Consider the following 9,922-nt stretch of genomic DNA (forward strand, 5'->3'; position numbering starts at 1 on the left):
ACAAATGTAACGAGCACAGAGCTGGAACCTGCCGACGGTTTCTAACAAGTCTTTTTGTGATGCCGCCTGGATATAAGAGCAGTAACAGTCCTGTAAACTCTGCAGTGACGTCCTCTCTAAATGCGTATTCATGCAAATTCAGCTGCCCTGTAACCAAACAGCCACACTCATCATTTTACTGCAGCTGACAGACCTACTGGTCCTTTTTAACTCTCTTATGTTTGCTGGGAGCTGCAGGACCCCCTGCATGTGCACTTTATGACCTTATCAAGTGTTTCATTGATGCAAAATGAACCAAAATCAAACCTAACCTGAAAAAACAGCACCAAAAATCATTACACGTCTTTGATAACCAGAGCGGGTACACCAGTGTTAACCAGCACTGATTAAATCTGTTGCTGTGCAGCCACTCTTTGTGGCTGACTCTGGGTTTGTGCAGCACACAAAACAACCTGATGAAAATAACCATCACACTTCTAATCTGAGTGTGTGGCAGCCTGATGGTCCTGCACTTAAACAGGCCTGCCCACCCTCACTGATTGTTCCTCCTACATCAAACACACCTTTAAACAGCAGCAGATATCAGCAGAGGAGGAGGCTGTAGGACGGGAGGAATGAGTCAGATATCAGCAGCTAAGCTGGCAAAGAGGCCGTCTGATTCCTTTAGCTGGAAATGCTGTGCAGCAGAAAAACTCTGGGTATGCTTTCTGTAACTCTGTGCTCACCCTGCCTGCTTGTTCCTGGGGCAGCAGCTGCTACAGAAACCCAGATAAACCCAGACTGGACCACTGACTTGATCAGCTGAAAGTCTGGAGAGAAAAAAGTAGTAGAAGAAGAAAAAAGAGAAATGTGTGTTTTTGTGTTATCATTTTGAGTGCAGAAGAACTGCTAGTAAGCATTAGCATTGTGGGAGTGGGTAAAGAAAACTCTGCAGCTGGAGAGAAGTTTGGATCGATGGCACTGCTTTCTCTGCTCTCACCTGACTCAAAAAGCAGAGGACGGCAGCTGTCTCTGCTGTGCCACCAACACCCTGCAGGAGGTGCTGCAGTAGAAGAAGACCGTGGATCAGAGGACCAACAGGAAGTTCTGCAAGTTTTCTGTCGGCTACTCTTGTTAATGTTTGTGTTTTTATTGTATTTATTCACGTCATGTCTCTCTTTCTTCTGACCCCTTCCCTCCTGCCTGCTGTAAGAAGAAACAGAAAGAGAGAGAGAAAAGAAAAAAGGGGAGAAAATAATGCAAGAGCGGTAGATGAGAATACATACACATATTCACACATACATACATGCATATACATATACACAATCTTGCTGTGGTTTGGAGTAATGTGTATGTGTGTGTTCCTCTGTCATGGAACAAACTCAATAATGAGGGCAAGAAGCTGCAACCTCCCCCCTTAGGATCAGAGGCAAACAGGGAAGGACCCAGGGGACCCGGGCCCTCCACGGCCCACCAGGAGCTCAGAAGACCCGAGGCCACACATCCTGATGGCAACTGTGCGCACAGCCCAGAGGAGGAAGGAGGGAGACCCCAGACAGAGCCCCATGGTCAGAGCCCCCCCCCCCCCCCCCCCCCCCACACACACACACACACAAACACACACACACACACACACACACACACACAGACAGGCCAGCCCCCCCCAGCACAAGCCAAGGACACGGCCCAAAGGCCCCAGGTGCTTGAGAACCACCTGACACCCAGTAGACCCCGCCCCCCCCTTCATGCCAAAGAGGCCCAAGACACCCCCAGGAGACAGCTGATAACAGAAACTAACAGCTCTGCTTCCTGTTTCTGATCAAAGTGAAGCTGCTCAACACACACACACGCGCACATATGCACACATGCACACATGCACGTATGCACACAGACAGAGGTTACACTTACACACACACACACACACACACACACACACACACACGTTTGAAGAGAGAGAGACCATAACAGGCAGGACCACCCAGGAGGACAAGGGGACCATGACATGAAGTCAGAGTTCACAGCCTTCCTTCCTCTGATTTAACACTTCGAGCTGCTCAGCTCAGATTTCGTCTCTACTGTTTTTGGATTTGCCGTGTACACATAAAACCAGAGATGTGAGTATGTTACCTTTGGAAAACATAACGTTCTCCACGGCGTCTCCTCGCCCTTTCACATCTGTGCTCAGGGTGAACCTGCTCTCATCAGGCCTCCAGTGGTGGACCTGCCAGTTCTGCTGTTCTAGCCAATCAGGCTCCACGGTGCTTTAAGGTCTTTTTGAGCAGCGAGCAGGACCAGTAATGGAGATGTGCTGCCACCTTCTGGCTGCTTCATGCACCTGCTCAGGCTGTCCATCTCATTCCATCTCATGGTTTTGATGAGTAGGCTGACAGATGCTCTTAAAATCCAAGAAAACATGTTTAAAACAGAATCATCCCCATGTCTGTAGTATGAAGTATAAATGAACCCAGATGCATTTCCCCCACAGTACAGTGTTGCTCTGTTTAGTGGTGAAGACAAACAGGAAGTAAGTCAGAGTGCACAGTAGCAGTGTGGTCACTGTGTGTTTCCTGATCTGCAGCAATATAATTAAACAGAGAGGCCACAACGACTGAAGCATCGTCTCCTGCTCACTGAAAACTGCAGAAACAGGTGAGTCCTGCTGGTTCCTTAAAGTGAAAGATGACTTTTATCAGCTCCTGACATGGAGAACAGAAACAAACGGAACATTGTGTGTTTCCTAAGGCAGTCACTGTGGACTTACTGCTCTCTTTTGTTGCCATAATGTTTGTTATGAAGAATGTTCACCTTCTCAGCATGGCTTCTGCAGCTAAATGCACGATCTGAGATAACACCGAATGTTTCCTCAGTATTCAGTGTGAAGCATGATGATTGAAGCCAGTGTGAAACGTGTGAAAATCAGTGCAGTGTATCACAAGAGTGAGTACAGCCCTCACATGTCTGCAGATATTTAAGTATATCTTTTCATAGGACAACACTGACAAAATGACAGGCTACAGGCCCCTGTAGTTGGTGTGGACCATGGTAGCTTAGCTGCCGTTAGCTCACCCCCCAAGCAGATCCCGAGCAGCAGTTTTGGAAAGCAGGCTGGCTGGGTGACTGTGAGGAGGAAGCATCATACTAAACATATATAATATTAGAATAGAATAGAATAGAATAGAATGCCTTTATTGTCATTATAAAGGATGTACAGTGAGATTGGAGGGCCACTCCTGTTCAGTGCCATGCAATAGAAAGTCAGACTCTCTAAAGTAAAAATAAAATACTAAAATAATAAATAATAAATAATAATGAAATACAAAAACCCCAGTGTATAAAATATATAGAAAATAAAATGTATTAAAAATACAGAAAACAAGAGAATGTATAAAATATATATGTTGTAAAAAATAAAATAAGTGTATACATATAATAATGAAGATGGTGAATATTGCACTTAGTGAATGAGTATTGCACTAGGGAATGAATAATGGATATTACACAATATAGGAGAGATAGATATTGTTCAGTATGAATAATATAATGGTAGGGTCTCCCATGGCAAACTGGTCCTGGGTGAGGGTCCAGACAAAGAGCGGTTCAGAAGAACCCTATGTTTGCAACAGTTAGGGAACAGTTTACCCTTCCTGGGATAGGGTTACTGGGGCCCCACCCTGGAGCCAGGCCTGAGTGTCTGGTGGCCGGGCATTAGCCCGTGGTGCCCGGCCGGGCGCAGCCCGAAGAGGTTACATGGGCCCGCCCTCCTATAGGCCCACCACCCATAGGAGGCGTCGTAGGGGTTGGGTGCAATGTGTGTCGGGCGGTGGCCAAGGGCGGAGGACCTGGCAGACCAATCCCCGGCTATCAAGACTGGCTATTGGGACATGGAATGCCACCTCTCTGGTGGGGAAGGAGCCTGAGCTAGTGCGTGAGGTTGAGAGATACCAGCTAGATAGTTGGGCTCACCTCAACGCATGGCCTGGGCTCTGGAACCAGTCTCCTGGAGAGGGGCTGGACTCTGTTCCAGTCTGGAGTCGCCCTCGGTGAGAGGCGGCGAGCTGGGGTGGGTATTCTTGTATCCCCCCAGCTTGCTGCCTGTACGTTGGAGTTTTCACCGGTGGATGAGAGGGTTGTTTTCCTGTGCCTTCAAGCTGGGGAACGGGTCCTGACTGTTGTTTGCGCTTATGCGCCGAATGACAGTTTAGAGTGCCCACCCTTTTTGGAGTCACTGGACGGGGTGCTGGAGAGTGCTCCATCCGTCTTGCTGGGAAACTTCAACGCTCATGTGGGCAATCACAGTGAGACCTGGAGGGGCGTGATTGGGAGGAACGGCCTGCCCGATCTGAACCCGAATGGTGTTTTGTTATTGGACTTTTGTGCAAACCACAGTTTGTCCATAACAAACACCATGTTCGAACATAAGGATGTCCATAAGTGCACATGGCACCAGGACACCCTAGGTCGCAGGTCGATGATCAATTTTGTAATTGTATCATCAGATCTGCGGCCGTATGTTCTGGACACTCGGGTGAAGAGAGGAGCTGAGCTATCAACTGATCACCACCTGGTGGTGAGTTGGATCAGGTGGTGGGGGAAGATGCTGGACAGACCTGGCACACCTAAATGTATTGTGAGGGTGCGCTGGGAACGCCTGGCAGAAGCCCCAGTCCGGGAGATCTTCAACTCCCACCTCCGGCAGAACTTTGACAGCATTCCGAGGGAGGCTGAGGACATTGAGTCTGAATGGACCGTGCTCCGCACCTCCATTGTTGAGGCTGCTGCTCAGAGCTGTGGCTGCAAGGTGGTTGGTGCCTGTTGTGGTGGTGACCCCCGAACCAGATGGTGGTCACCGGAGGTGAAGGGAGCCATCAAGCTGAAGAAAGAGTCCTATCGGGCTTGGTTAGCCTGTGGGACTCCGGAGGCAGCTGACAGGTATTGGCAGGCCAAGCGGAATGCAGCTCGGGCACTGGCCGAAGCAGAAACTCAGGTGTGGGAGGAGTTCAGTGAGGCTATGGAAAAAGACTTTCGGACAGCAAACCGTCAAGCAACTCAGGAGGGGAAAGCAGTGCTCCACTCGCATGGTTTCTAGTGCGGGTGGGGTGCTGCTGACTTCAACTGAGGCTATAGTCGGACGGTGGAAGGAATAATTCGAGGACCTCCTGAATCCCACTGACACGCCTTCTGTAGTGGAAGCAGACTCTGGGGACGAGGGAGATGACTTGACCATCACTGGGGGTGAGGTCACTGAGGCAGTTAAACAACTCCTTGGTGGCAGAGCCCCTGGGGTGGATGAGATTTGCCCTGAGTTCCTGAAGGCTCGGGATGTTGTAGGGCTGTCTTGGTTGACACGCCTCTGCAACATCGCGTGGAGATCTGGGGCAGTGCCATTGGATTGGCAGACCGGGGTGGTGGTCCCCATCTTTAAGAAGGGAGACCGGAGGGTGTGCTCCAACTTTCGGGGGATCACACTCCTCAGCCTTCCCGGTAAGGTCTATGCCAGGGTGCTAGAAAGGAGGGTCCGCCCGTTAGTCGAACCTCGGATCCAGGAGGAACAATGCGGGTTTCGTCCTGGTCGTGGAACACTGGACCAGCTCTTTATCCTCTCATGGATATTCGAGTGTGCGTGGGAGTTTGCCCAACCAGTCTACATGTACTTTGTGGACTTGGAGAAGGCATTCCACCGTGTCCCTCGGGGTGTCCTTTGGGAGGTTCTGCGGGAGTATGGGGTGTCTGGCCCATTGTTGCGGGCCATTCAGTCCTTGTACAACCACAGTGAGAGCTTGGTCTGTATAGCCGGTAATAAGTCGGATTTGTTTCCTGTGGGTGTTGGACTCCGTCAGGGCTGCCCTTTGTCACCGATTCTGTTCATAATTTTTATGGACAGAATTTCTAGGTGTAGCCAGGTGGTGGAAGGCTTCTTCCTTGGTGGCCTCAGAGTCTCATCTCTGCTTTTTGCAGATTATACGGTCTTGTCGACTTCATCAGGGGGTGGCCTCCAGCTCGCAGTGTAATGGCTCACAGCGGAGTGTGAAGCGGCCGGCATGAGAATCAGCACCTGTAAGTCTGAGGCCATGGTCCTCAGCTGGAAAAGTGTGGAGTGCCCTCTCCAGCTCAGGGACGAGTTCCTGCCAAAAGTGCAGGAGTTCAAGTATCTCGGGGTCTTGTTCACAAGTGATGGGAGAAGGGAGCGGGAGATTGACAGACGGATTGGGGCTGCTTCTGCAGTGATGCGGACGCTGCACCGGTCTGTTGTGGTGAAGAGGGAGCTTAGTGTAAAAGCAAAGCTCTAGATTTACCAGTCGATCTACATTCCTACCCTCACCTATGGTCACGAGCTTTGGGTAGTGACCGAAAGAATAAGATCACGAATACAAGCGGCAGAAATGAGTTTTCTTCGAAGGGTGGCTGGCCTCTCCCTTAGAGATAAGGTGAGGAGTGCAGCCATCCGGGAGGGTCTCAGAGTAGAGCTGCTTCTTCTTCACATTGAAAGGAGCCAGTTGATGTGGCTTGGGCATCTGATTAGGATGCCTCCTGGCCACCTCCTGGGTGAGGTGTCCAGGGCATGTCCCACAGGGAGGAGGCCCCATGGTAGACCCAGGACACGCTGGGGAGATTATACCTCTCGGCTGACGTGGGAATGCTTTGAGGTCCCTCCGGATGAGCTGGAGGAGGTGGCTGGGGAGAGGGAAACCTTGGCTTCTCTGCTTAGGCTACTTCCCCCGCGACCTGACATCGGATAAGCGGAAGAGAATCGATGGATGGATGGATGTGGGTATTGCACAGTTACAGTGGGTGAGTGTGTTGTTATTGTGGGCCGGACTGCAGTCATGGGTGTAGAGGCAGTACAGGAGGGGGCTCAGCACACAGCCCTGTGGGGAGCCAGTGCTCAGTGTGCGGGTGGAGGATAGATGGAGGCCAAGTCTCACAGTCTAGGGCTGGATGGTTAAGAAGTCCTTTGTCCAGGAACATGTGAGAGGGGGGAGGCCCAGGGTGTGCAGTTTGGTGGTGAGAATGTCCGGGATGATTGTGTTGAACGCTGAGCTGTAATCCACAAAGAGCATGCGAGCGTAGCTCTGCTGCTGCTCCAAGTGGCTCAACACAGAGTGGAGAGCTACAGCGATGGCGTCCTCTGTGGTAGTGTTGTAGTCAAGACCACCTAACCCGAGACCGAGACAAGACCAAGACTTTTAAGGTCCGAGACCGAGACAAGACCAAGACTTTTAGGGTCCGAGACGTGACAAGACCAAGACTTTTAGGGTCCGAGACCGAGACCAGTGCCCCATGCTACATGACACAAGAAAATGTGAAAGATGATCAGAATCATTTCTCAAATTGAGCTTAAAGATCCACATTTCCATAAAGAGTGTTAGCAGCACGTACACAAGCATGACTGACAGTGCTAAGACCCTCCTCCTGGCTCTGATTGGTTGTTTCTGACCTAGCTGTGTATTTCTGCAGTTCCTACTGGGAGTACTGGGAGAAGGCAGAGGAGCTCAATCTTTTCAGATTATCTGTCTCATACTATACTGTCATGACAGTGAGTTTTACATATTAAAACTCACTGTCATGACAGTGAGTTTTAATATGTAAAACATTTTTTTTTATAAACATTTTTTATAAAAGTTACATACTCCAGCATTAAGTTTGCTTTTGAATTAATGTGTAAGCTTTTATAAGTTTTCAAACTACATAAGAATATAAAGAAATCAGAATTTCAATAACCTAACCACGTGTGTTTCAACCATAAAATTACACAACTGTTAAATTAGGAGCAGTTTCATCATATCCCAAGCCTTAAAAAACTCCAGTGGCAAAATAATCTTTGTAAGTCCAAACTCAAGACCAAGCATGTGTCATGGCTGCTGCTGCAGCAAGGCTGAAAAGACCTCAATGCAGGACACAAAGACAAGACCTGTACTTTTACTTAACTTTATTGTACACATGTAACAAGACTAGGTTGGTTAGGGGCCAGCTACATGAAAAAACTTGAAACTAGAAACCAAAACAGTGTTTTGAAAACACACAGCAGGCAAGCCAACATGGATGGCTACACTGACAAGGACCTGACAAAGACAAAATCAGACAATAAATACACCAGGGCTAATGAGGAGTGTAACAATGGGTGAGGGGCACAGCTGAACATAATTACACAGGGGAGCCAAAACTGAACACAAAGCACAAGGAACACGAGACTGTCAAAATAAAACAGCAAGTGTCTAACCATGACAGACATGCAGGCTTAACGCACGGAAACCTGACACAGACAGAATCTAAACATATGACTAAAGAGACACCTACTTGAACACAGGCTGACAACACGGGGAAGACAGAGACAAGACAAGGATGGGACACTAAGGGAAAACAGGGAGAACTAAACTCTAAAGCTATGGGGGAGGGAACCTAAACACCACACACACAAGAAAACAATGGGAAGGGAACTAAACACAGAGAAGAGCCAAGACACGGGGACAAAACAGATACAAACATGGAAAGACCAGAACAAAGGGGAACCAGAATAATATACAAATAACTAATAACAGAATACCCAAACAATAACAAACTGAGGATCTAAACTGAAAGGAATCTAAGACAACATAACTACAAAATACAACAAAACAGAATTTCACAAAAAGGAACAAAACACTGGGCCACAGGCCCAGGACATGACAGGATAACCATATAGTTGCACAGTGGTTGCAATAAAGTAGTAGTTGCACACCTTTAAAGTTAAATCAGTAGAAATCACTTTAAAGTAAAGTTTGGTTGCATTTAAAAACATGAGAGATTGCAACATTCTGTGACCTAAACGTGCACGATGGGGTCTCATTATAATGCCTCCTCTACTGAAAACCCTCTCCACTGGTGCAGAGGAGGCAGGGACTGATAGCACCTTCAATGCCAAATTGTGGAGTTGTGGAAATCTGGCATGGTTTTTGGCCCAGAAGACAAGTGCATTGTCAGGATCAGAGTCACAGACGGCATCAAAGTATTTGCTTATCTGTGTTACAATACTTGAATCCTGCACTGAGCTGCGTTTCTTGTGGGCCTTGTAGCGGGACAGAAGGCGAGGACATTTAGCTGGTGGTGAATCACTGGCTGGATCCACATTCCTGGCTTCTGAGCCCGTTTCATCTTTACTGTCCATCATGTTCTCCACCTCAAAGATCAATGTGTCTGAAAAACATAAACACAATGACTGAGTTAGATTTAAAGGGATATGCACGTATCAGAGTTAAATTAAACACTTTTAGAACCTTATATAGGGCCTTTTTTTAAAAAATTATCCATTAAGTTATATTATTGCTGTTCAAAAAAAACACAATAGGTTATTTTATCCAGTGCAGAGGTCAGTAATGAAATGATTCTATGAATAGTTATTTCTTTAGGTTACAAGATGCTGCTGTACTATATCTAACTGCTGGCCTACTTATTTAATAGTATTTGAAACACTTGGTACTTTGAGTACAGGTGCAGGTAAGTATGACGGGCTAGTATAAAGTGAGAGTTTGGATTATGAAAATAGGCATGTTACCAGCCTAATATTTAGGCTGGTAACTTTAAAGAGTATAAGGTTCAATAGAGTATACAACATAATTTTTACGACAAGTAAACAGATGAAATGAAGACTGTGAATTCCACTGTAAGCCTAGTTAAAGCTTTTATGGGCTACCAATTTAAAACATTTTGGGTGCCGTGGGCCCGGGAGCCCTGCCGCCGGCCAGTGCAGGGGCTGGCCGCTGGGGGGGCTGGCTTCTCATCGCCTTGGGTTCCCTGGAGCCCTCGCTCCTCGACTGGGGGGGCTCCGTCTGAGACCACCCTCTCCCGTCTGCTGGGGTAGGTGTGCGGTTGTCTTTGGACTGAGTGGCCGGGGGTCTTCCTGGCTCTTGGTGGGCTGCTGGTGGCCTGGGGTTCCGGGGGCTTTCCGTACCTGCCTCTGGCTTCTGAT

The sequence above is a fragment of the Archocentrus centrarchus genome, unplaced genomic scaffold (assembly GCF_007364275.1).
Source record: "Archocentrus centrarchus isolate MPI-CPG fArcCen1 unplaced genomic scaffold, fArcCen1 scaffold_45_ctg1, whole genome shotgun sequence".
NCBI classification, from domain to species: Eukaryota; Metazoa; Chordata; class Actinopteri; order Cichliformes; family Cichlidae; genus Archocentrus; species Archocentrus centrarchus.